This window comes from Giraffa tippelskirchi, chromosome 1 (genome assembly GCF_054371585.1).
Source record: "Giraffa tippelskirchi isolate mGirTip1 chromosome 1, T2T-mGirTip1v1.2.pri, whole genome shotgun sequence".
Lineage (NCBI taxonomy): Eukaryota > Metazoa > Chordata > Mammalia > Artiodactyla > Giraffidae > Giraffa > Giraffa tippelskirchi.
In genome coordinates, this window is record NC_137275.1 from 4,158,718 (window position 1) to 4,186,311 (window position 27,594).

At 54.5% G+C, this 27,594-nt stretch overlaps 2 long non-coding RNA genes across 2 annotated transcripts in view; one reads left to right on the plus strand and one right to left on the minus strand.

Annotated features, from left to right (window-relative positions):
• The window catches only part of LOC145542424 (uncharacterized), a 39,971-nt gene that overhangs the window by 2,817 nt on the left and 9,560 nt on the right, over positions 1 to 27,594 (minus strand). Inside the window, exons 3-4 of the long non-coding RNA XR_014079854.1 lie at positions 13,218 to 15,482; positions 11,358 to 11,397 (exon numbers count right to left, since the gene is read on the minus strand). This is a non-coding gene — a long non-coding RNA (uncharacterized LOC145542424). The remainder of the gene's footprint in view (positions 1 to 11,357; positions 11,398 to 13,217; positions 15,483 to 27,594) is intronic.
• Positions 1,236 to 9,498, plus strand: LOC145542399 (uncharacterized). The gene is made up of 2 exons (XR_014079842.1): positions 1,236 to 1,484; positions 8,113 to 9,498. It is a non-coding gene; the product is annotated as an uncharacterized LOC145542399 (long non-coding RNA).

Here is a 27,594-nt window from a genome sequence, read left to right on the forward strand (position 1 = left end):
TCCAGAGAGCCAAGGCAGAGGAGCACTGCTCTAGGGAGAGACGGTAGACCAGATGAATAAGGAAAACCGACAATTGCTAGGAGGTGCTGGGAGCTAAGGAGTGAGCCTTATGCATACAAGCAGGCAGACAAGCTTCATCTTTCCCAGCACAGCAAGCATGAGGCTTCAAGGGGAGGAAACGCTTCCAGGCCTGAGATCCAGAGGCACGCTGCCCGCCTGGTGTTAAACCAGGCCACAGACGGTCCACGGCCCCTGCGGGTAGACGTGCCAAGGTCCCCAGAGTCCCCACTGCAGCCTTCACTGCAGGCCCCAGGGGCCCAGAGGTAAACTGGGGCCAGACCCCTGTCCCTGAGACTGCCAGGCCAGTAGAGGAAACACACTCTCAGTGTCTGGCACCCTGGCCACCTGCAGACTGTGTGTCCTTCAGCAGGTGTCCTGACCCACTCTCCCAGATGTAGCATGGGAACCCTGGTGGGGCTCTTTTGGGGTCAAATGGGACCTGGTCATATGAGGTACTCAGTCAGGATCACTGGTGTTATGGTACACGGTCGGGGGGTGGGGGGGCGTGTAAGCTTCTGGAACACTGAAAGGAGGGAATGGTGAGTATGCCAGGACACAGAGGAGCTTAGAGAGGCTTTCCTGAGGAAGGGGCACCCCCCTGGGGTCTCACACCAAGTAAGCAGATGAGGAAGGAAGATAAGACAAACGGACTCATGGGGTGGGTGTCACTGGTTGTAGGTGTGTGTTTGTGAAAACAAAGCGGGGGACGGGGTAGGACATGACAGTGGGGTTCAGCACCCACAAGGCAGTGATTGCCACACCTAGGACGCTACTCATCCTCACCTCCTAACTGTCCCTGACGGTCTCTTCTCAACTCAGCAGCCAGAGGTTCCCTTGAAACCTAAAGTCAGACCTTTCCCCCTCATCACAGGCAGTGTATAAGCCGGGTCCTTACAAAACCCCACCTCTGCCCCACGCAGACCCCATCCCATGAGCCCCTCTCTCCTGTTCCCCCCACCCCCACTGCTCCAGCCACACAGGCCTCCTCGCCCCTTCCAGGAACACTAGTGCCTCAGGGCCTTTGCACCTGCTGTGCCCGCAACCAGGAGTTCACTCCCATCAGTACTCCAGGGTTCATTCCACCCTCCTTCAGGGCTTTGTGCAGGCAGTGATGATGTCACAGAGAACATGACCTCTGAGCTTGGCCTTGAGGGGTGAATAGGAGTTTGCCAAATAGAGGAAGGGCAGCCTCTCCAGGGTCCTGCATGGATGGAGGGGGCTGTGTGGGAGAGCAGGGCAGACCTGGGTCCGAGGCCCAGCAGGGAGACCCGTTGGAGCTGACCCAGAGGAGAGAGCCAAGGAGGAGTAGCCACATCTCAAAGGTGTAGAGGCTGGAGACCAGGAGCCATCAAGGAGGGGACTCTGAAGGTCAGGCCCCCCCACCCCCAGAAACAGCTGTTTCGTTCCCTTGTTTTCCTTCACAGGTAAGTTGGCATCATTGTAAGTTATTGCCCTTATCCACCCTATAACATTTTCTTTTATTATTGGAGTATAATTACTTTTGGAGTATATATGCAGGCCAAGAAGCAACAGTTAGAACTGGACATGGAACAAACTGGTTCAAAACTGGAAAAAAAGTCTGTCAAGGCTGTATATTGTCACCCTGCTTATTTAACTTGTATGCAGAGTACATCATGCGAAATGCCAGGCTGGATGAAGCACAAGCTGGAATCAAGATCGGGAAAAATAGCAACAATCTCAGATATGCAGATGACACCACCGTAATGGCAAAAAGCAAAGGGGAACTAAAAAGCCTCTTGATGAAGGTGAAAGTTCAATTCAGTTCAGTCGCTCAGTTGTGTCCAACTCTTTGTGACCCCATGGACTGTAGCACACCAGGCTTCCCTGTCCATTACCAACTCCTGGAGCTTGCTCAAATTCATATCCATTGAGTCGGTGATGCCATCCAACCATCTCATCCTCTGTCATCCCTTTCTCCTCCTGCCTTCAATCTTTCCCAGCTTCAGGGTCTTTTCAAATGAGTCAGTTCTTTGCATCAGGTGGCCAAAGTATTGGAGTTTCACCACCAGCATCAGTCCTTCCAATGAATATTCAGGACTGATTTCCTTTAGAATTAACTGGTTTGATTTCCTTGCAGTCCAAGGGGCTCTCAAGAGTCTTCTCTAACACCACAGTTCAAAAGCATCAATTCTTTGGCACTCAGCTTTCTTTATGATCCAACCCTCACATCCATACATGACCACTGGAAAAACAAAAGAAGAATGAAAAGGTTGACTTAAAACTCAACATTCAAAAAACTAAGATCATGGCATCTGTTTCTATCACTTCATGGCAAATAAATAGGAGAAATAGAAACAGTGACAGATTTTCTTTTCCTGGGCTCCAAAATCACTGTGGATAGTGACTGCAGCCATGAAATTAAGACACTTGCTCCTTGGAAGAAAAGCCATGACAAACTTAGACAGTGTATTGAAAAACAGAGACATCACTTTGCCGACAAAGGTCCATATAGTCAAAGCTATGGTTTTTCCAGTAGTCACATATGGATGCGAGAGTTGGACCATAAAGAAGACTGAGCACCGAAAAACTGATGTTTTGAATTGTGGTGCTGGAGAAGACTCTTGAGAGTTCCTTGGACAGCAAGGAGATCAAACCAGTCAATCTTAAAGGAAATCAACCCTGAATATGCATTGGAAGGACTGATGCTACAACTGAAGCTCCAGTACTTTGGCCACCTGATGCAAAGGGCCGACTCATTGGAAAAGATCCTGATGCTGGGAAAGATTGAAGGCAAAAGGAGAAGAGGTTGACAGAGGATAAGACAGTTAGATAGCATCACCAACTCAATGGACATGAATTAGAGCAAACTCTAGGATATAGTGATGGACAGGGAAACCTGGCGTGCTGCAGTCCATGAGGCTGCAAAGAGTCAGACATGACTTAGCAACTGAACAACAACATTAATTGTTTTACAAAGTCGTGTTGGTTTCTGCTGTACAATGAAGGGAATCAGCCATATGTGTACATATATCCACTCTATAGGGCTTCCCTGGAGGCTCAGTGGTAAAGATTCTATCTGCCAATGCAGGACAGGCAGGTTCATTCCCTGAGTCAGAAAGATCCCCTGGAGAAGGAAATGGCAATCACTCCAGTATTCTTGCCTGGAGAATTCTATGGATAGAGGAGTCTGGTGAGTTACAGTCCATGGGGTTACAAAAGAGTTGGACACAACTTAGTGACTAAAACAAACAACCACATCCACACTATAATCTTCTAAGCTCACCTTCTCTCTCGGGTTCATACTGTTAAGATCACCGGTTTTGCCACACAAAGCTGCGGCTGTCCAGTCCCTGCTGGGCGACATTCCACTGGGTGACTATTTGCAGCTGACTCGTCCACCCTCTGGGTGACCAGCACCGGGGTGGTTCCCGGACTCTGCAAGGGAAAAAAAGCACTGCTGCGGACACTCTGCTGGGTGGCTTCTACTGTGGGAGTAGAACTGCTGGTCCCCAGGCACTGAATGCCCACTTTTAGAAGACCCTGTGAAGCCTGTTTCCAAGAGGATGGCACCAATTTGCACACCTATATGCTGCAGACAAGCCTCCTGATTGCTTCACCTCCCTGCCAATGGCTGGTCTGCACACAGGCATGTGATGTCCATCTGGCCAATGAGGTTTGAGGAGAGGGCTGCCCAAGGGATGCTGGGCGATTCCCTTAATTCCCAGTGACTCACAGGAGGAACCAGCTCTCCTCTTCCTATGGACATCCTTGTGTCTGAATGAGATGCTGCAGCCACCTTGTGACCATCAGGAGAGCCCAGCAGAGCAGAGAGATGGAAAGACCTGGGTCCTAGAGTCCATCACAGAGCCCCTGAATGAACCACCCCTGGAGCTGCCCTGCCTTTGGACTTCTGCTTGTTACCGGCAACTGTGAACCTTCCTTGTTGCTTCAGTCATTCTGAGCTGAGTTTGCTGTTATTACTTGAAAGTAACAGCTGCCTTCCTGCCTCATTGTCCAGTAAATCTGTGGTGACTCACTCTCCTTTTCAGCAAATTCTTTCTGCTTAAATCAGCCAGAGTGGGTTTTGGTTACTTGCAGCTTAGAACTCTGATGATACAGAAGAGAGTTTGAATGCAGGTCTGTTTGCCAACGAGCAGTGGCGTTGAGACAGGGATGAGAGAGCATGCCTGAGGTGGAGATGGGAGAAGGTGGAGCTCCAAGGGTTAACCACCACCTCTCAGATGGGAACCTGGAAGGTCACGGGGCAAGAAGACAGCAGCGGGCAGAGACTGGAGGGACTTGAACACTGAACAGGAGAATGTTGACTTTGTTCTTAAAGTCGTGTGATTTTGACTGAAAAGGTCACCTACTAGAATTTACATTTTAGGGAATTTACCTGCATGAGGTACTTAGGGGCCTTGGGGAGAGGTTCTGGCATCTTCTGAGCTCTTGCCGTGTGGGTGGTCAGGTCCCCACACCATCTCAGCAAATCCACACAACTCTCTGAGGAAGAGATTAATCTCTTTTCCAGATGAGAGACCTGGGGTGCAAATCCAGGAAGTGACTGGGCCACACTGGCTAGCTGGTTAGGGCACAGGGAAAATTGACAGACACCAGACTTAGGCTTTTTCAGTCCCATCCTGCTGCATTGCATTGGAAGAGGGTTTGCACTCCCGGTCTGATCCTCCAAAAGTCATCTGTGCTGCTCCAGGGAGGGAGAAACCTCTACCCCAATCAGCATCATGTTTCTGTAACTCTTAAAAGCCAGTGACCAGGTCAGGAGCCTTACGTCTGTCTCGTCTCACAGCTGCTGAGGCTGCTAAGTGATTTTCCATCTTCTCATGCAACACTGATTTAAACAAAGCCTTTGCCAGGTGATGATGCTTGTCTGCATGTCATAAAGAAAGCTGAAGACATTTCAGAGCAATGCAGGAGCAGTGAGGGAGAAAGATCATTCCTTGTCAGGACCTCAGGGCAAACAGGGGGTTGATCTTAGCCCCTGGCCTGGGAGGCAGAGTCCAGAACCTGTGCTGCTTCTGTAGAAACTACAGAGAGGGGAGTCTGCAAGAAAACCTCAAGCTGAGCTCACTGCCAGCCTCATCCCAGCCTGAGCAGAGTGCATGGGTCATGGGAACTGTGATGATTTAGCAGAAACTCAAAGACCGGCGCAGTGGTAAAGAATCCACCTGCCAGTTCAGGAGACTCAGTCGCAGGTTTGATCCCTGGGTTGGGAAAATTCCCTGGAGTAGGAATTGGCAACCCACCCCAGTACTCTTGCCTGGAGAATCCCATGGACAGAGGAGCCTGGCGGGCTACAGTCCATGGGGTCACAAAAGAGTTGGACAGGACTAAACACACACGCATGCACGTGCAGGGACAGTTATGAAGCAGCAATTCCAAACCCCTGCAGGGGCCAGGTACTCTGGGGACAGATGCTGTCTGACTCTGTTTGATTCTCTGACCATCCCCTAAGGTAAGGGCTGCCCTTGCCATCCCCATTGTACAGTTGGGAAACTGAGGCCCAGGGTCACTGCGGGACTTGCTCAAGCTCACACAGCTGGCAGGGCCTGGACCCGAGCCCAGGGCTGTTTGATTGTGAATCCAATCCACTTACTGGCCACTCACCGTGTGAGCACAAAGTGATCAGGGAGGTTTCATGGAGGAAGAAGCATTTGTGCTGAGCCCTGAGGGGTAAGTAAGAGCCAGAGGTGTTTAGGGCAGGGAAAGGCCTTTCCCAGAAAGGGGAGAAGCGTGAGCTAAAGCACAGAGATGAACAGCCAGGAAGACAAAGCTGCAGGTCAACACAGAGTCCCTTCAACCCTCCACGAACCTCTCCTTTAAACTCATCTCAAGATGGAAAGCTGGGAGAAGCTACGTCCCAAAGGAAGATCTGGGACTCAATTTCTCCCTGGAACAAAACTCTCAGGCCAAGATTTTAAAATTCTTTTCCTCTTGGAAAAAAACATCTCCGGTTTCAAGTCTACGTTTTTGGCAACCTCACTGCCAGAGCCTCTTTCCATTCAGGAGAAACGATGTATCCCCAGCATCCGATGGGGAATGAGGTCTGGGAGGCGGTGAACAGACAGGGTGGGCACATAGAAGGAAAGGGCAGAGAGGAGGCCTGTGAGGGGCTCTGATCCAGAGGTGGGGTGGGGGTGCTGGGGCACAACAGAGGGAAGGAAAAGAACACCCACTGAGCACCCACCACACGCAAACCCCACTGAGGGACCGCTGCTCACGCCGGCCTGGCCACCCGCCTGGCCTGACGACACCCCGAATCCCAGTCTGCCCTCTGGCTGGCCAACATTCAGAAAGCACCTACTGGGTGCATGATGCTCCCCCGTATCAGAGGAAAGGGAGAACAAATGTCTTTCCTTGCTCAGAAGGAACCAACAGAACAGCAAGATGAGACACTAGTTAACTGAAGACACCCCGACAGAAGGAGGGCCCGTGTGGACGCACCCAGCAGCTGGTGAGCGGCAACGAGAGGCCAGCGGGTGGCCTCAGGGGTGAGGTCAGTTCTTCAAAGACTCTGGGCACCTGCTCTTGATGGGGGCTGGAACCACAGGAGACTCAGAAGCAGGCAGTGAGAAGCTCACAGTATATACCTAGGTGGCATGTGTGGAAGGCACCCTTCTGCCTCATCAGCTCTGGTTTGAGGCTGTGGCGTGTTAGAGGATGCAATGCAAACAGCGGCTTTAAATGCACCTCCCTTGTGAGACTTGGCCTCTTGTGCTCTGGAGCTCCCCCATGAGCCTGGCTCCCAGAAGGACACCTGAAGGAAACCTGAAACCAACCCAAGGCTGAGAACCAAGCCCTGCTGACCCACAGCCTTGGCCAGACGTGCTGCAGCCATCCTGAGACCCATGAGTAAGAAAATAAGTACTTCCTGTAATAAGCCATCTAATTTGGGGGGTAACTTGTTATGTAGCGTTATTGGGGCAATAACTGACTGATGCATGATGACATGGTACCATCAGTGCTTGTTTGGAAGGCTCCTCTGTCCATGGAATTCTCCAGGCAAGAATACTGGAGTGAGCAGCCATGCCCTTCTCCAGGGGATCTTCCCGACCCAGGGATTGAACCCAAGTCTCTCGCGTGGCAGCCAGATTCTTTACCATTTGAGCCACCAGGGGAAGCTCCTTTTGGAAGTATACGCAGGTGAGCTCGAAGGAAGCCCTGAGCAGTTAGAGAAGGCTTCTGGGAGGAGGTGACATGTGGACTGAGCCTTGAAGGGTAAGTAGGAAAAGAAAACGAAGTCTCTCTAGGCTGATGGAGTGGCCACAGACAAGGAGCAAAGAGGGGAAGAGATGGACTCTGTAGGGAAGCTGCGCTACAGGACAGTGTAGTCAGGGCACGCGGGCCACGCCCTGGCCGGACCACGCTCCCTGGGCACCATCAAGCCTGAGCCGTCATTCTTCCTTAGAGCGAATGGCCACCCCCGTTCTGCCCTGGGAGATGTCCTGTTGCCCACTGTCCCCACGGCCCCAGCTCATTGCTCCGAGTCTGCTGGGCCGCGGGTCTCCACGGCCGCCTGAGGTGAGCACTGGGGCGAAGGCCATCTTTCCTGGGGCCGACCCCTCCACGGCCTGCCTCTTTCCAGTGCCACTTTGGGGAGCCCGGGGACAGTCTGAGGGGTTCAATAGCCTTGAGTCCAGACAAGTCCAGGCTGCTTTAGTTACCTAGTTCCGTCAAAACCTAGGCAGTTTCCAGCCCATTCCACATGCACACGTCCACAGCCGTGCCTAGCCTCGAAGCCTGAACATCTGAGTGTGTCCACCCTGTGCTCTGCCCATAGCCCCGGCCTCAGCCCAGTCGCGTTTGTCTTGAGGTCACAAGATCCAGAGAGAAAGACCGCTTTCAGCCAGATTATTACTGGGAGATTCTTTCAAGGATTCTTGCTAGCAGGAGAACTAGGGCATCTGGCCCATTTCCTGCTACACCTGTGCCCGCCCCGTATCGAGATGCCCACGTCACTTTCAGTTCAGGGTAGAAAAGCACTGACCGTTTCACCTCTGGAGGCCTGAGCTGGTCAAGGTAGACGGCAGGCATGGCCTGGTACACACGTGTCCTCCTCCATCCCTCTTATAGACGGGCCGGCTCTAGTCTCAGCTCACACGTGTCTAGAGGGACCAGCACGCGCGAACATTCTCAACCTTGTCCTCACTCTACGACCCGGACAGCCCAGCACAGCCAGACACCGTCAGATAAAACCTCCTCCACGCATCGCATGGGTCTCCAGCTTTCCAACCATGATGGGTCTGCACAAACAGCCCCTGCTTCCTTTTCCATTCAGCCAAGCCCACAGTTTCCGTTTTGTTACTCATCGCGTCCACCTCTGGCCACCAAAGTCTGCTTCGGCCAGGACTCCATTCAGCGGCTCCTAACAGCAGCCTCCTTTTCACAGTCAGAGCCCTGGGCAGGGCTGGGGCTGCACTGGACACTGACCATGCCCAGTGGTGCCCACAGGCACTCAGGACCCTCCCAGGGAGGAGGGCGGGTCCACGGAAGGGCACTGGTGGGGGATCGGGGGGTGTGGACTTTCCACTTTCTCCAGGGGGTGAGGTTTCAAAAACCACATCAGAGGGACTGACCCCCTAGACTCTCCATCAGGGACAGAGGCGGCCAGCCTTCCATCCCCACCCTGCTCAGGACAGGCCTCTGCACCCGAGGCCATGACCCTGCGGGACAGCCCACATTCAAGGACGGCCCAGGCTGCAGCAGAAGGACCTGACGCTGCTCAGCTCAGAAGGGCCTTCGAGCTCTAGAGCCCTCTGCCGGGCTGGACGGGGCTGCCCTGGGCTGCCCTGGGCCTGGGCTCCATTGAACAACTTCTGCCAAATCCTGCTTCCCTGCTCTCCTTTTCCTGGGGCTTGGTTCCCAAGGGCACCTTGGATACAGCGCTAGCACTTTAGTGCCACCTCGGGTCAGCTTCCCAGGAGCCCAGCCTGGGACTCCAAGATGTAGCACGTGCGTCCCCGGAGGGTCCTGGACACCCTCAGGGATGACACCAGAGGAACAGCCAAGACCCGACAGCAGACTCAGGAGGAAGCACGAGGGCTGCCCCGGGGTCCAGAGTGGTTAGGACCCCCCAGCGTCCAGGGAGGACGGGTCCTGGGGCCCAGGGTGCAGCGGGGGGAGAGGACGGGGTGGACGGGTAAGCCCAGCCTTGTCGGCGGAGCACTCACATGTGCACGCACACCCGTGGCTGCTGGGGAGGCCCTCCAAACCCGGAGAATCCAGACAACCCCCTCCGCACGTGGGAAGGAGACGCACAGGCTGGCTGCCCAGGAGGTGGTGCTGGTCAGGGCATTTTGGTCATCAGGTGTCTGAACAGCCATGCCGTCTGGAGAGATGCAGCAAACCATCACCCCCACCTGCTTGGACTACAGCCCCTGGGCTGTAGGATCCCCTTGGCCGCCTGGGGTCCTAGGAACCTGTGAACACGGCTGTCACATTACAAATGCCCAACCCCTATCTCTGCATAGCTACCGTGTCCTGAATCCAGGAGCCTCTGCCTGGGAACCAAGAGCCCAGCATGCTCGGGCAGCGGCAGGGGTGGCAAAGGCTTGGCCCCTCCAGCTGGGGTGGAAGACAGGCATCAGAGAGTGGCTTCAGGGTCACCGTGGAGGTGAAGGGGCCCTCAAGGGCACAGAGGAGCTGAACTTGGATGTGGAGGCTGGGAACAGGGGGGCGGGGGAGGCTGGTCTCGCCTGAGTTCATCCTGGGATGCTCCATCAGGGACGGCAGGGCCAGAGGAACAGAGCAGAATGCCTCCAGCCAAGAGCCAGGGAGACGTGGGGAGGCGAACCATGCCCTGGTCTCTCCACTGTGTTCTTATCTCCATTCCTTGGAACAATCTGTGTCCCCCACTGTGAGGCTTTGGAAGGCTCTCTCTCCCACCACCCTTTGTTAGATAATAAGCAGGGTAGATAAGCAGCAATCCGGGGCTCCTTGGGAAGTTCCAGAACTTGTTCAGGAACCCAGACTCTTTCTGTCTCTAGGATCCCAGGAACATGTTCTCTCCTGGTGGTCACAGGATGGCTTCCAGGACACCAGGCATCACATCACTATTCCAGGCAGGAGGGAAGAGAACAGGCTAAGTACAAAAGATGTTCCCGAAGCCCCACTCAGGAATTCCACTCACATTCTCATGGCCAGCACTGAGTCACATGGCCATCCACATGGCAACCGAGCCCGAGGAGTCTGCGTTTTATCCACACATAATGCCCCCCCCAAGACAAAACCAGGGTTCTGCCTGATGAAAAGAGAGAAGGGAATATTGGGTAGGGGACTCAGCCTCTTCCAACTGTGGAGCGTGGGTAGGAAGGCTCGGAATGGAGGCGGGAGCCCAGGGAGGGGGCCGGGCAATGGTCCAGATGACAGCCGGGCAGACCTTGGGGATTGAGCAAGAGGAGCAGACAGTACGCCCCACAGCAGGGCCACCTCCCACTGGTCCACAGGAGGAACGAGCTGGAGAGGCCAAGCATGTGGGCAGGTTCCCCCACAGCCCATGACCTTGCGAAGCTGGGTGTGTGGGGCCATCCGCACACCCCCACGCACCATCCCCAGCCACCTTCGTGTGTTCCTCACCCCACCTCGCCATCCTCCCGCCCCAGGGAGCCTCCTGGCTTCTCCCCGGCATCCTGTCCTGGGTGCCCAACCCAGGCCCGGCACAGGCCCAGAGGAGGGGGGTCAGGGGGAGCCTGGGCAGGATGGGCCCAGGGCAGCAATGTGGGCCTGCAGCTGAGGCTGGATCCGTCCTTTTATAAAGACTCCCGAGTCCACTCCCTTCCCTGTGTAGGTGGCGTGCACACGTTAAAGTCGCCTTGGACTGGAGGACTGTGGCCGTGGGTGGTTGAGTGGTTTTCTTAGTATCCTCCCAGGTTTAATCCTTTAGTTCAGTCGCTCGATTGTGTCCGACTCTTTGCGATCCCATGGACTGCAGCACACCAGGCCTCCCTGTCCAACACCAACTCCCAGAGTTTACCCAAACTCATGTCCGTTGAGTCGGTGATGCCATCCAACCATCTCATCCTCTGTCATCCCCTTCTCCTCCCGCCTTTAATCCTTTGGCGTTGGCGAAAACCTCTGCCTCAGAAGCCACTCTGCCTGGGAGATCTCCGCAGTTCTGCCTTCTTCCCTGGCCGGGGTGGGACTACATATGAGCACTGGTGGAGGGAGCAGAGTGCCCTGGCCAGGATCTGAGCTGGACTTTCTCCCTGTAGTGCCCCCCTGCACCCCGCAGTCAACACGGGCAAGACCCTGATGGGGGCGTTTGTTTGCCTGAAGCTGCCTCAGTTTCCCTCTTCTGCATCCCTCGCCTGCAGCCCTACCTGCAGTGCCTCCACCTCTGCCACCTCCATGGCCCCAGCCCTGAAAGGAAACATGGTCATATGCAACTTGCACATACATGCCTGTGTACATATACATTTGCACGTGCACACACGTGCACAGGTACACACCACACACACATATGCCTGGATGTATGTGTACACACATTACACACATATGTACACGCACGCACACACATATGCACAGGTAAACACACCATATACACATGCCCGGGTGTATGTGTATACACATTATACACACATGTATGTGCACACATGTATATGCACAGGTAAACACACACATGCCCGGGTGCACACACTATACACACATGCACATGTGTACACTCATTGCATTCTCACATGTGTGTACACATTACACACGTGTGCGCACATGTACACGTGCACATGCACGCATACACATGTTCGCATGTACACACCATTACACATGTGCATGCTCACATGTTCACATACATCCTCTTCTCCACACGTTCCCATGCCCACCAGAGTGCATGCCCACCCTGCCAGGATGTCTGGTCTGGCCCAGTGGCCCTGCTGTGGCCATACCACGTGGCCGGTTTCCTCTCCCTCCTCATCACGCAGGGCAGGGCTGGCCCACCCCACGCCTTCTCCCGCTGGGCCGTCTCTCCCAGGCTCCTTCCCCATGCAGGCGCCATAGTCCCAGCCCCAACTCCAGCAGACTCCCCAGGCAATGACTCTGCTCCAGCCGTCCCAACACAGCCAAGAGCCTCCACAGCTGGCGGGCCAGCATCTTCTCCCGGCCACTCAGGAGCAGTCTGGCTGCCTCTGCGTCTGTCAGAAAGTTCTGGCTGTGTTTGGGGGTCCCAGCGCCGCCCCCACCTCCCATCCCCAGGGTCCTTCTCGGGTCGGAGTCAGAACTCCACTGTCACTCTCTGCCTGCTCAGGGCCCCAGGGTTCAGCCTCCTGTCCTTCCTCGGTAGGTGCCACAGCCTTGGGGGCCTCTCCGTTTCTGATCCAGCTGTGTGTCATAAGGCAGGTCACTTAACCTCTCTGAGTCTCAACAGTCACACCTTAGGACAGGGATGCTGACTCAGCCTCAGTTGTGCACTCAGCCTTGGCCCAATCATTGCATGCAGGCACACAGGGCACTCTGGCCTGCCTGCTGGGGACTTGTGCCCAGCTTGTGGCGGGGAGGTCACGGCCCCTCTCTGAAAACCCCACTGTGTGGGGTGGAAGCGTGGAGGAGTTCCCAAAACTCGGGGACGCTGGACAAATAGGGGTTGATGATCCTGTCTCCCCGGCGTGGAGGTCATGAGGATCGTGCCCACATGGTGTTTTTACCTCTAAAGGGAGAAATAGCAAGACTACTTTTCTGAAAGATTAACGGCCACCCCTTGCAAACAAAAGCCTTCCCCAGGTGGCAGGCTGGATGTTGGCTGGAAACCTCTTGGTTTTAGCTTAATCTCCAGAAGGGCTGATTTCTGGACCTGGGTGTGGAAGGAGGCGTGGACCAGATGGAAGGAAGTGGGTCTGGACAGAAACTCGCTGTCTGCAGAACGTGCAGGCGGGACCCCGAAGCAGGAGACGCCCCGTAAAAATCCACTCAGCTGCGTTACTGCCAAATTCTCATTCCCCCAGACAGTTCCTCCCATGTGTGTGCGCGCACACACACGAACACACACAAATATACACACGCACATGCACGTGCACATGTGCGAACACAGGCATGCACATGTATGTTCACATAAATACACGTGCACTCACACATATCTGTGCATGCACACATGCATGCACATGAACACATACACACGTGTGGCACATGTGTGCACACATGTGCATGCACATGTGGGACATTCACACATGGGTGCACATGTGTTCACTCACAGACTTTGAGGTAACTTTTGCATTGCCAGGTTCCAGCTGGAAGCACTCCAGATGACCAAGATGCTCAGGGCGTTGGAGTGGCATCCTTGCTAAGGAGAATCAGGCAGTCTCATGTTGCCCTCATGCGCTGGGACAGTACAGGGGCCTTGGTCCCCGTTACCTCGTTCAGTGCACACAGAACCCATCACACACCTGCATCTTCCAAAGTCACACACTGTACACGTGCAGCAAAAGGTCACTCTGGCTCCTCCTCCCCGCCCTGCCTCTCTTTCTGTCCACACAATTCACAAAGTTGAGGCGACAGCCTGGCTTCAAGCTCCTGGCACACAGTTCGATGGCGGAGGCCACATGGAGACCAAGGAACCCGGAGAGGGGAGAGACGGTGGGGAGAACCCAGGAGGTATAAAGCTTACCCGGGTCCCAAGGATACACATTTGCCTGCAAGAGATTCCGGAATCCCCAGCAATGTTCACTGATACAATGATGGGGAAAATTGAGCTGTTGTCCTGGGCAGTAACTGAAAGATGCAATCTAGCAGAAACCCATTATCCTGCAAGTATTTCCAATGAAATTACCCCAGAAAGGGTGCTTCAAATGTAATGACCTGCCCCCATCACCACGCTGAGTTTCATGTGGCGGTTAATGCTCGATGCCCATTTTCAGAGTCCTTCACTTGACAAATACCCACCGAAAGCTTTGGTCTGTCCTAGGCCCTGCTCTGGGCACTGGTGCTTCAGCCGTGACCAAGACACACAGGACCGACCCCAGCCTCCTGGGGTAATGTTTTAGAGGGAAACACTGAAAGGCATGCTGGGGAGGCTGCTGCTATTTTATCTGTTCTCTTAGCAGCTTGGGAAGAGCAGCCGTGGTGCCCAGCCTCTGCCTTTACTATGGCCTGTACACAGTAGGTGTCTTGGGTTGAACAAGTGAATAAACAAATGGAAACTAAAATGAGACTTGTGGAACCAATTTGCCAAATAGGAAGGAGGTAACCCAAACACAGATCGTCAAGAACACAGCTGCAGCCCAGAAGTAGTTAATCCATCCCAGCCCGGTTTTATTCTCCAGCTGAATCTCTCTCATGGGCTGCTTTCTCTCTTTGGCAGCGTTGCAGTTTTAGGGAAAAAAAGAAAAACACAAGCTCTCAGTCACTTCAGTTGTGTCTGACTCTTGGCGACCCCATGGACTGCCAGCCTCCTCTGTCCGTGAGATTATCCTGGCAAGAATACAGGAGTAGGTTGCCATTTCCTTCTCCAGGGGATCTCCCCGACCCAGGGATCGAACCCACATCTCCTGCAGCTCCTGCACAGCAGGTGGATTCCTTACCACTGAGCCACCAGGGAAGCACCCCCCACCCCCCGCCAAAAAAAAAGAGAATACAAGACCTTCAGCAAAATTTGAATTGCAGATTAAGTAAATGATTTTTAGTGACAAATATGTCCCACACATTATTTGGGATATACTTATACTAAAAGTGATTCACTGTTTATCTGGAATCCACGTTTAACTGGGCATCCTGTGTTTTACCTGGCCACCCTCTTCCCAGGTGAGGGCAGGAGGGCCTGGGCGGGTCAGCGGAGGATGGGCTGGTGGTTGAGAAGGAGATGCATCTCTCAGGACACACCTTTTGTTTTATATGTGAGTTACTAACTTTTTAATTAGTTATTCTCATCGTGAGACTCACAGTTAACGTTAGGGGAAGCTGATGTTTGGCCGTTCTGAAACTATCATGCAGTTAATCATAGAGAGATGGATACTTGGCGGGGTCAGGAGCACCTGAGCCCACACTTTAAGCAAGTGTGCTAGAAGGGGCTAGAAGGGGAGCTCCTCCAACCATGTGGGGCCACCTGGGTTCCATCTTTCCATCTGGGGCCAACACTCCCTATTTCTGCTTCCCCAGAGTGATAAAAATATGAACTTGCACAAAAACTTCCAGTGTGAGCTGGAGCATGACTCTCCTCCACCCCAAACGTTGCCATCAGTGAGAGCGTGTCCATGTACACGTGTACAGTCACGTGTACACGTCTGTTCACAGCAGCACCACCCACAGAAACCGAACGGTGGGAGCCACACTCCTCCACATGGGATGAACGGCTGAACCGAGCGTGGTCCATCCACACGGTGGAATACTATTCAGCCAGGAAAAAGAGAGGGGTGGACGTCGGCTGCAACATGGATGAAACTCCAGGACAAGAGGATCAGCAGGACACGAAAGGCCACACTCCATGGGATTCCATTCCTACAAAATGTCCAGAACAGGGAAACCTGCCGAGACAGAAAACAGCTGAGAGCTGTTGCTCAGGGCTTGGGCAGGGGGATGGGAGTGACCAAGGCTAAACGGCGCATGGTTTCTTTTCGAGATGATGAAATTGTTCTATAATTGACTGTGGTCGCACAACCATCGAATATATTAAACCTGTTTAATTGTCTGTTTAATGGGTGGATTAAATGGTACGAGAATTATGCCTCAATAAAACTGTTAAAATTTATTAATTTTTACTGGAGCATAGTTGCGTTACAATGTTATGTTTAAAAATTTTTTTAAAAAAGATGCCATGGCCTGTGTGTGCCTGGCTTCCTCTCACCCCCTTCCCGCCAGCCAGACCCCTCCTGCCTTCGTGCCCCCCGCCTCCTCCAGGAATTTTCTCCCCCCAGGTTCAGCGCCCTCACCCTGTCCCTGGGGGCTGCCTGTGCTCCCCACCTCACCCAGCAACCCCCTCCCCTGCATCTTCTAACACATGCGGCAGGCAAATGGCTTGTTTCGTTTCTTGCTTGTCGTCACTTCTCCCCCCTGGACCGTAAGCCCCGCTCAGGGAAGAGGGCTTGTCTGTGTTGCTCCCAGCTGTATCTCCAGCTCCAGGGACAGGGCCTGGCACCCAGCCGGAACTTACAACATATTTGGGAAATGGAGAAGATCGGGGTGGGTCGGAGGGAACAGAAGTGAGGATCCTGAGTCCCTCCAAAAGAAGCAATGACCGAGAATGTCCTCCAGAAATAAAGCAGAGGGGCTTGTCGATATGATGGTACCTGGGCTTCCCACAGGCGTCCACCTGCAGGTCAAAAGGGCAGGTTCCACCTCACTCCCCTCTCTGAGCCACAGCACCCCTCCATGGGACTGCCCTCCATCCACTCCCCCAATCACACTGCCACCACCCCAGGCCAGGCCACCGAGCACTGTCTCTCCAATGCTGCTGCTGCTGCTGCTAAGTCGCTTCAGTCGTGTCCGACTCTGTGCAACCCCATAGACAGCAGCCCACCAGGCTCCGCCGTCCCTGGGATTCTCCAGGCAAGAACACTGGAGTGGGTTGCCATTTCCTTCTCCAGTGCATGAAAGTGAAAAGTGAAAGTGAAGTCGCTCAGTTGTGTCTGACTCTTTGCGACCCCATGGACTGCAGCCTACCAGGCTCCTCCATCCATGCGAGTTTCCAGGCAAGAGTACTGGAGTGGGGTGCCATTGCCTTCTCTGGTCTCTCCAATGAGTAGGTGTAAAAGATGCCAAGGGAAGCTCCCTGACGGTCAGCAGCTCCTTAAAAGTCTCAGCATCTGCAGGGGGGGGCGGGGGGCGGGGGAGACACGGGGTGGGGGGCAGGCAGAGTGGACAGAGAAAACCGCAAGGCAGTTTGATTTCTCCTCACTCCCTCTGTCTTCCAGGTTGTAAAGCCTCCTCGTCCACATTGTTTTTATTTAAACTTTACACTGGGAATTGTGCATAACGACCTCCACGTTAGAGGTGAGCGTGGATGCGGAGACGGGACCAGGCACCTGGCCCTGGGGTCTCACACGCTCCACCCCAGGAGGCAGGTGGTCAGCATGGACGTGGCTAGCCCAGCCTGTGGGCAACACCCAGGAGAGGCCTCGGAGGAGCGCCTCTGCTTGGGAGGAAAAGTTGGCAGAGGTCTACATCTGCACGCTGAAGAACCAAAGTTAAAATACTATATCAAAAAACAAGAAAGGTTTTCATACACGAATCCCTGCGGATGATAAACTTTCATGAGGTGCCCGGAAAGGCAGCTATTTTTATTTCAGCCGTCTTCAGAGTGGGCTCGCACATAAGGGAGATGGAAACCACGTGGGGCCTCTGACGCCCACAGTCAGTTTTTCATTTCCATTCTTGTTTGGGCTCCGCCATCAGAGCGCTCCCTACGAGGACTCGGTAACTTTCCTGCCAACCTGCTTCTCCCCCTTGCCGGTGAGGTCTGCTGGACCTGCAAGTCCGAAATCTGTTGTCTTGGCCCATGACTCGCTCGAGCCCAGGCTCAGAAACCAAGCTAGGTCCCAGAAGGTCTCCAACGATTGGCCCCCTGGGCCAGGGGCAGGTTGGGGGGCTCTCTCTCTTGCTCTGGGATCTGATTCCTGAGGACCACGGGAGTCTGGACTTTGGGGGGTCAGCTTCTCCAGCTGCCCAGAAAAACTGCTAAATAAAGACCCAGAGGAAGGCAGCCCCCCGGGGTGCAGAGAGCAGCAGAGGCAGCCCCCACCCCCAAACTTGGCAGAGCCGGGAGCCAGCCCAACACCTGGCCTTGCTAATCACACGAGCCATCAGCTCCCTCCCTGGAGCCAGTGGGAGCTGGGTTTCTGCCACCTGCAAGTACAGCCAAAAATGTCTCAAACTCGCTGCACGGGGGATCTTTTTTTAAAGAACGGCTTGGTGAACTGGGCTCTGTAGACCTGAATTCTGGCACTAGATCTCAGGATGAACCAGGTGATCTCAGCCAAGGCGCTGCATCTTCCAATGACTCAGTTTCTCACCTATACAATGGAGCTGATATTCAAGGCTGCTTCTCGGCGCCCATGAGGAAGTGATGACATAACAGATGAGACAGCACAGCAGGAAGTCAAAGTGCGGTTCAGGGGACAGCCCACCCAGCGTCACTACCTGCCCATTCCACCCTCCTGCTCTGCACTCCAGCTCCCCGAGAACAGAAATCTCACCCTCCTCATCCCTTCACCCCCAACACCTAGCACCAGGCCTGTTGTTGTTCAGTCACTCAGTCGTGTCCGATTCTTTGCGACCCATGGACGGCAGCTCGCCAGGCTTGCCTGTCCTTCACCATCTCCCAGAGTTTGCTCAAACTCATGTCCATGGAGTCGGTGATGCCATCCAACCATCTCACCCTCTGTCACCCCCTTCCCCTCCTGCCCTCAATCTTTCTCAGCATCAGGGTCTTTTCCAATGAGTCAGCTGTTCGCATCAGGTGGCCAAAGTATTAGAGCTTCAGCTTCACCATCAGTCCTTCCAATGAGGCTCCAGGCCTGGAAGGTGCTAAAAACCTGGGTGGGTTTACACCCCAAAGAACCAAAAGCAGGGACTAGAACAAATATGTGGACATCCATGTCCACAGCAGCGTTATTCACAAGAGCCAAGAGGTGGAAGCAACTCTCATGTCCCCGGATGGATGAATGGATCAGCAAAATGTGGTCCAGCCACACAGCAGAACAATATTCAGTCTTACAAAGGAAGGGCGTTCTGACACAGGCTACAACAGGGATGAACCTTGAGGACATTCTGTTCAGTGAAGTAAGTGACTCACAAAAAGACAAATCCACTCGTATAAATATGGTTCCTCTTATATAAGCCCTCAGTGCCATCAAAGTCCTGGAGACAGAAAGTAGAATGACGGGCCCGGTGCTGGGGCTGGAGGAGCGGGGGTGATTGTTTGACGGGGACAGAGGTTCAGTTTGAGAAGATGGAAAAACTCTGGAGGTGGATGGCAGTGATGCTTGTGCAACCATGTGAATGCACGTAATGCCTCTGAACGGCACACCTAATGGCTGACGTGGTTTTAGCTTATGAGCATTTTATTGCAATTTTTTTAAACCTGGAAAGCAGGGCTTGAAACACACTGAATGGGAGGCATTAAGCAACTTCAGCAAACAAAATAGGGAAGGCCAATGCAACTTGTTTGCCATTAAAATCATTCTTGGAATCGTAACAGGAGTCCTGCTCTTTTTGGCCTTTGCAAATCGCTAGTTGGGAATCAAGCCTGCTCCATAAACTCATCGGGGCTTTGGAGCCACAGTGGTGGAACTGCTTGCAACGAGGCTGTGCTTGGTGAAGATCATTTAATCCCCGCACAAAAGGTAGAGATGACGCTCATCCCCAGTGTAAACTTGGCAAAGCTGAGCCTCGGGGCACGGAGCGTGTCTGCAGTGCCAACAGAGAGCAGCCCAGCAGCAGAGAGCCCAGCCTCCACATTTTCTGGATGCTTCTGCATCTACCCCGAAAACAGTGCTAACAGCGGTGAGTCTTTGGATTCGGAGAGAAACCTTCCACGTTTTGTTTACCAGCTTGCGCTGGGCTCAGCTTTTTTTCAGCTCACATGTTTTAGTTTAGCCATTTTAAAAATATATATTTAAACAAGAAAATTTCATTCACATGGGAAGGTAGAATTCCATGTATCAAAAATGTGTAGCACCCTTGGTTATTTACAGAGACCTTGCACAGTCCCTGATTTATTTGGGTCTTCAAAACCACCTGGGAGGCAGGATTCACCACCGCCCCCTCCCCACAGCCGTCAGAGGTGGGGCAAGGATGGTGGTAAGATCTCCGTCTTCCTCCCACTAGACAGGGATGACTCTGGCAGAGCCAGGACCAGCTCAGTACGTGCACCTCCCAATCCCAGGAGCCAGACCTTTCCTTGTCACCTGGCTGCCGCTCACCTTCTCGACCTCTGACCTCCGTCCTCCTTTCACACCTGTGTCATCACCCCGCCTTCAGTGCCTACCTTGGAGAGAACTGGAAGGACCCATAAAACCATAACATAAGGGTGGGCTCATTCAGCCTGGAATCCTGAGCAAGCCGAGTTAAGTTGCTTCACTCCTGTCTGACTCTTTGTCACCCCATTGACTGGCTCCTCTGTCCATGGGCTTCTCCAGCCAAAAATACTGGAGGGGGTTGCCATGCCCTCCTCTGCCCTCCTCCAGGGAATTTTCCCAGCCCAGGGATCGAACCGACAGAGCCCACCAACTGGATAGAACCCTCCTCTCTTCTCATTGTAATTCTTCTCAGTTCTACATTGGCAAGCAGGTTCTTCACCACTAGCACCACCTGGGAAGCCCCTGAGCACCTAGCACCAAAACCAGGGACTTAAATAAACACGAGAAGGATGGGAAGCCAGGAGGCGGGGTGGGGATGGGGGGGATGAACAGGGGGGGAGGAAGATTAGGGGCACAAGGCCAGCCTAATATCGACCCAGCAGGGGCTTTGCACATAAATCTTAATTGCTGATCTTTCAGGCAAAGTAAAGCAGTATCAAATCTGCATCGCAGGAGCACGGAAAGGAGCCAAGGGGTCCTCACACTAGAATTCCTGACGCCAACAGCCGAGGCCCAGGAGGCAAGTGGTCGGTACACAGGGCCCAGGTCCTGGCTCCGGCAGCACCGCGGGTGGACGAATCTCAGCTTGGCCTTCGGGGGGGCCGTGTGTGGACAATCGGAGCGGGGACCGCGCGCTGGCGGACCGCTAGCTTCCCTGATGACCCGCTGAGCCTCCCGGCTCAGACCGCAGACAATCGGGGAGCTGCCGTAGCACACTCGCCAAGCCCTGCGAGTGCATCCGCGGATCACAACGTCCTCCCACGCTCCCCGCCAGGGGGTAGCCAGAAGGTAACAGAAGTGGGGAGGTGGGCGTGGGAGGAACCTGCCGGGTCTCTGGGAACCCAGGCAGCCCCACTCCGGAGCCCCGAGACCCCAGCACTGACCCGTCTCTCCCTGGTGGGAGGGGTTAGGGAGGCTGAGGGGTGGGGATGGGGCCTGAGACCCGAAGCGGAGGCGGAGCTAGGAGACAAGCCCCCCAGCCCCTGCGACCCCATCACCCCCCCTCCCGCCACTCCCCCCCAAGTGGAGTGCAGAGCAGGGTAGGGGGGCCGGGGCCAAAACCCATTCCGGTGGCCTGGTGTTTAGGGAGTAAAGCAGGGAAGAGCTGACCTCACAGAGGAAAACGAGGACTAGACCCTGGGCCCCCGAAACTGGGAAGCAGAGGGGCGTGCCTGCTGCGTGCTAAGTCGCTTCAGCCGTGTCTGACTCCTCCGAGACCACGGACTGTGGCCCGCCAGGCTCCTCTGTCCCTGGGGATTCTCCAGGCAAGAACACTGGAGTGGTTGCCATGCCTTCCTCCAGAGGATCTTCCTGACTCAGGGATGGAACCTGCCTTTCTTCCATCGCCTGCATGGTAGGCGGGTTCTTTACCCCTAGTGTCAGCTGGGAAGCCTGTGAAGCAGAGGTAATTTACCTTAAATGCAATGAGGAGGCGTGGCAGGGTGAGGCAGCTGGTTGCCAAGGTGAGATGTGCCTTTTAGAAAGATGCTCTGGGTACCACATAGAAGGTAGGTTAGAGGAGAGGTGACCTGGTAGCAGCCATCTTAGACCACTAGGATCGTGACCGTGGGGCTGGACAGAACTGGACACACTCAGATGGACTGTTCTGGAGACTTCCCTCCTGGTGATCATAGAAGCTGCATTGCAGGTGCTCAGAGCAGGCACCACTCTGCCCTGTAACCCATTGCCAGTAAAGAAGAGATCACCTATTGCTTCACAGCAGCAGGGGAGACAAAAATAGCAAGTGATTCAGGTAAACCTGGAGGAGGAAATGGCACCCCGCTCCAGTATTCTCACATGGGAAATCCCACGGGCAGAGGAGCCTGGTGGGCTACAGTCCAGGGGGCCACAGAGAGTCAGACATGACTGACTGAGCAGAGACACGCAGGTGAACCAGCAGAAGCTGCCGCGAGAGAGGGCACACAGCACTCCAGCGCTCAGCACTGCACCCGTAAAGAAGAGGGGTCTCCCGTGAACTGAACGTTTTTGTCCCCCCAAAATTCATATGTTGAGGCCCTAACATCTCACCCCCCTCCTTGCACAAGGTGGTATTTGGAGGTGGGCCTTTGGGTGATTAGGTCATGAGGAAGGAGTCCCTGATGGGATTTGTGCCCTCCTCAGAGGAGGAGACACACAGGGAGAAGGCAGCCATCCCCAAGTTAGAAAGAGAAATCCCCTAGGACCCCGACCACACTGGCCCCCTGGTCTTGGACCGAGGGTGTCCAGAGCTGTGAGAAGCCTGGGCGGTCTGAGCCCCGAGGGCGTGGCATTTTGTTGAGCTAAGACAGGCATGAGCGCTGCAGTCTGGGATGTCAGCAGAGGGCCTTCTGGTCCAAGGCCACCTGCTCATGCTGAGATGCACAGCCCAGGGCACTGTCCCCATCCACAGACGAGGAACTCTGAGAGGGAGAGTGACCGGTGCAAAGTCACACAGTTACTGAGGGGTAGACACATCCCTCTAGAAGATACTTGTCATAAACTACAAGACCCAGGCTCAGATCTTGAATCACCCTCTAGCCATGTCACCCCAGGAAACTGACTTAACCAGGAGCCTCAGTTTTACTCATCTGTAAAATAGGGACACTAATATTTACCACAAAGGGTCATTTTGACATGTGAATGAAATTACATGTAAGAAATGCTGTTGTAAACTGCCAGGTTGCAGGCATCCATGAGTTGTCATGACAGCACTTTACTTCATGAGAAAAGCTAACTTTTTTATTGAGACCCTCTGGAAGAGCTCCCAGCCATCCTTCAAAGCCCCACCCCAACATGACTCATTATCATGACTCCTCCATGCAGGATTCCAGGGTACAGACCCCAGGCACAGCTTCCCCACAGCATTGCAATGATGTGCCAACATGGCTGGCCTCTCCAGCCCACACTCATGGAGGGCAGGGGCTGGCACCAGCTCTATGCCTGGTTCCCACAAAGGGGCTCAGAAATGTTTGCTGAATTAATGCAAAAAAAAAAAAAGAAAATCACGTTTACTTAGCTCCTTCTTGGCATCAGACCCTTAAGCTGACTTCAACCCAGGAGCCCTCAGGGAAGCTCCCAGTCTTTGGCCAATAAAGTATGAGTGCCAGTAGCCCCCGTCACTTCTGGCGGAAGCTTCAGAACCAGGGCAGGACACCTCATCCCCCTGTCCTTCCGCAGAATCTCCGGCAGCACCCTGGCTCCCGGGTGACCTGGGTTCCGGAGCTGAGCGGACAGTGCTGGTGCCCACGTTCAGAGTCACTGATGCTTGGGCTTCCTTGCAGAAGCCCTGCTTTGTCTCCGGGTGTTTGGCCTGGGTTTCTTCACAGGCAGATGAAAAGGCTGGGCAACCCGTCTCCAAGACCCACAGCTTCCTCTGCCTGGACTACCTAACCTTGCCCTTGGGTGGGGCGGTTCTACACCTTCTCCCAGGGTCCCATGGGAGTGACCCTCTTGACCACGGGGTCGTCAGCCCCAAAGAAAGCAACCTCACGTGTCTCCTTCCCTCCCTCTCTCTTTCCCCTGCTGGCCATCATCTCCCAGGTAAACTGCCTGCCCTGCAAAGCTTTATCTCGAGGACCGCTTTTGAGGACCCCAACCCCAGACGAGGGATGAGAAGGACTTCTTGCAGGGCCTTCATATGGCCCACGAGAGGCATGGGATTTGGGCAGGAAATAAGCCTTTGCTCCAAGCCCCTGGGGCTGGAGAGCTGTTCGTTACAGCAGCAAAACTCCACTGAGTCGGGAACTGTAATCCCATCTGGAGATAGAGACGAAAGGCTCAGAGAGCCAGTGGCCGAGGAGGCTCGGCTGGCAGAGCTGCCCCACTGTAGGGCGGACGCTCTTAACCACCTACTAGTGCAGGAAGGGGTGGGGGGAGAAGGTGAGTCCCCCCAGCCTGCAGGCCCCCAGGCCCAGGCGGCACTAGGAGAGGCCAAGGCTCTCCAGCCCGTCCTTGCTGTCCTATACCCTGTGGGCACTGCTCTCAGGGACCGTTTCTGCTCTTGAGCCAGACCTTGCAAACCAGCACACAGACGCTGGCCCAGGGTCTGGAAAAGACGACAGTCTCCTCGGGTGTTCACAGTCTCCCCCAACAGAGTATCCCCTTTCTCTTCCACCTGGGGACCACCCATCAGCCTCTGACCACGGGACCCCCTGAGATCAGCCTTGGTGCCCCCACTTTGGAGCCTCCTGAGGATGGGGTTCTGTCTTTGGTGGGGAGTTTGGAGGGAGGTTCACAGTAGATCTCTCCTCAGACCCTCCTTGGTCAGCCGAAGGACCATTGCCAGCTGTTTGTTTTCCAGAGTTTGCAGTTTTCTTGGCAGCTCCGCCCAGGCCTTGGAAATTCTCAAGGTGTTTTTTGTTAAGTACTCTTAGAGCTTTAATGAGAGAGGAGAGAGAAGGGGGGTGAGACAGACAGAGAGGAGACACCTGAAGCCCCCCCCTTGGAGCTGATTTATCCTTCACAGCCTTGGGGACAGGGACCAGCCTGAGGGTGGGTGGAGGGCTGCAGAGATTTGTTTAACCATTTGAAAGCCAGGGGCTGGACAAGTCCACCCCTGAGCCCTGGGGCCTGGCTCGAAGGCTGCATTTTTCAAGGCTCTTTCTCTAGACACCCTGGCCAGAGCGCAGATGGTGTATAAAATTTTCCTGGCTGGATTTCCATTGTCTGTTCATTTTCCGGCCTCCCCAGGGACTGAGAGGTTCTTCCTGTGCCCACAGTGCCTGACCGGAGCTGCCAGTCCTGGACAGGTGGAAAGCTCCCCATCACAGGAGGTGTGCAAGCCAGGGATACCTCCTATGGCTCCCAGGGCCTCTGACAGCCAGCTGGATGTTACACCATTTAAGTAACATCTCACCGGAGACCCCCCTGCCAGAGTCTCAGCTCCAGCGTCTGCCAGGGGAATGTGACCAGGCGTGGACAGTGGTGGCCTAGGGCCAGTCCACATCAGGTATGACCTTGCACACAGGACCAGGTCACCCATCCTCTTTTTTCTGTCTTTACAAGGCATAAGGGCATCTCCTGCCTAGGTAAAGTACGCACGCCTGGACCTTGCACTACCTCCCAGCCACCGGCCACCACGCTATCCTGACCCCCACATCGAAAGGTGGCAGACAGCACCTGGAGCTTTCAGCATCTCAAAGGTGGGGCCACCCATGAAAGGGATGAGCTGTGATTGGTCCACACCAGTCCTGGCCACATTCCTCTGGCCTGTGATTGGTTAAAGGGTGGGCATATGACCCAGTGGTGACCAATGAGATGTAAGGGGACTCTGCCAGAGGAGCTCCCCTTCTCATCCTCAAGGTCTTCCTGTCCTCCGTCTTTCTGCCTGGGATGTGGATGTGATGTCCAGAGAGACAGCAGCCTCACTCCTGGCACCTTCATGCAGCAGCTGAAATCACACCAGGGGCCGCTCCCCACCATGCACCTTCCTCTACATAACCTCAAGACCACACCCTCCTACAGATGAGGAAACTGAGGCTCAGAGTGGTTAAGCAACTTGTCCAAGGCCACACAGTTAGGAAGGGACAGAGCCTGTTTCAAGGAAACTAACAAACTAGCCTTCTCTCCCTATACTGACGCCCCAGAGAGGCTAGCTACAGGGTCTGGATCAGGGGCCAGTTCCTGGGCTTCTCAGGGGGTGCACACTTCTGGAATACGTGGCTGAATCTTCACCCCAGTACACTGTCCTTCAGGGTCAAGATCAGTAACAATGACCGCAGGGCTTCCCTGGTGGCTCAGCGGTTCCTGATCTGGGAAGATCCCACACGCCACGGAGCAGTTAAGCCCGTCAACCACAACTACTGAGCCAGTGCTGTAGAGCCCGGGAGCTGCAACTACTGAGTGTCCACGAGCCCTAGAGCCCGTGCTCCACAACAAGAGAAACCACCGCAATGAGAAGCCCACCCCCCACCCCCACAACTAAAGAAAACGCTGGAACAGTCAGGGGCGGGACACGCGGCTGCCTGCTCTGGCCAGGGCAGCCTTCTTTGGGCTGCGTGTGTGCCCAGTGGAGGTGCTGAAAGGTTTCGAGGGAAAAGCAGGCAGGGGAGCTGGAGCCAGGGGCCACCCCGCCGCTCCGCCCCTCTGCATACCTGGTGGCCCAGATGGGATCCTGCCCCTCACTGGTGCAGCCCAGGCTCCGTTACCTGCAGGAACTCCTCCAGGGGGGTGTCTGGGGCAGGGCGAGGGCATGAGTGTTGGACTCTGATGGACCCAAATTTTAGCCCACCTCCACCCCTCCCTGGCTAGCGACACCCCCTGCCCCTCGCCTGACACTGACTTCCTCCCCTTAAAGACCCTGGGAAAACAGCACCAGCCCACAGGAGGCTGTGCAGGTTCAGGGAGGGGGCAGGTTTCAGCAGCACAGGGGGCTCAGAACTAGTGCTCTGTACACAGCCGCAGTCACGCTTATTATTATTTTCACTTTTTGGCTGTGCTGGGTCTTTGTCACTGCATGGAGGTCCTGCAGAGGAGGTCCTAGAGAGAGGGCCTGATACATACGCCACTTCTCTGACTGTCCCACCTGCAGCACTCCGAGGGCAGGGCAGGGTGTCTTACCACCTCTTCTAACACCGGAATTCACCGCACAGCCAGGCACTGGCCGACATCCGTAGTGTGCTGAATAGGTGTCTGCACTGGAATGGATGGGTACCCAGAACTCGTGCATGTAGACAGTTGGGCCCGGAAGCCCAAAGAGGACTGGGCAAAAACGCGGGTTCCAGGAGCTGTGAGTCAGGCCAGCACACAGGCCATCGCCAGACCCAGGGCTCAAAGACGGAGCCCTCTGCTCCATGCCCCAAACGGCTCCCCAAACCTGGACCCTCCACGGCATCCCACATTGTCTACAAGATAGAATTCTGCCACGTTGTCGTTGTTTAGTCACTTGTCTCTGATTCTCTGTGGCCCCACAGACTGTAGCCCGCCAGGCTCCTCTGTCCATGGGATTCTCCAGGCAAGAATACCAGAGTGGGTTACCATTTCCCTCTCCAGGGGATTCTCGCAAACCAGGGATCAAACCTGCGTCTACTGCATTGGCAGGCGGATTCTTTACCACTGAGCCACCCGGAAAGCCCACATAAACTACCTTGTATGTTCTTTTTGAAAAATCATAGCCTGCACTGTGACCAAATACAGAATGTTTCCTCTCACAGCTTCAGGGGCTATTTAGCCGCTTTTCTGTGCCTGATCACCAGGTGGTTTGTTTCGTTTGCTTTGTTTGTGCCACACAGGCGTCCCTGCTGAGATGGCTCCTTGACCCAGGGGCACGTCCTCTGCCTGGGGTCCAGCAGCGGGGTCATTCTGAGAGCATATTGTCACATTGTTCACCGAAAACCTTCATGAGCTCAGAGATATTTAACACACATATTTTCCCGGCTGCACAAGGCAGCTGGAGCACCTGCCCCTCCTCGGCTCTCTGAAGACAAACCCCAAACACCTGAGGTCATCCTTGTGGTCGGTGTCCATCAGCCCGCATGCCTTCCCTGCCAGCAGAAATAGAAATGCCCAGGCAGAAAGGAGTCTTATCTTTCCCAGCTAAGGAGTATATTGAGCGTAACTTGTTACATGAATTTTTCAAAACATA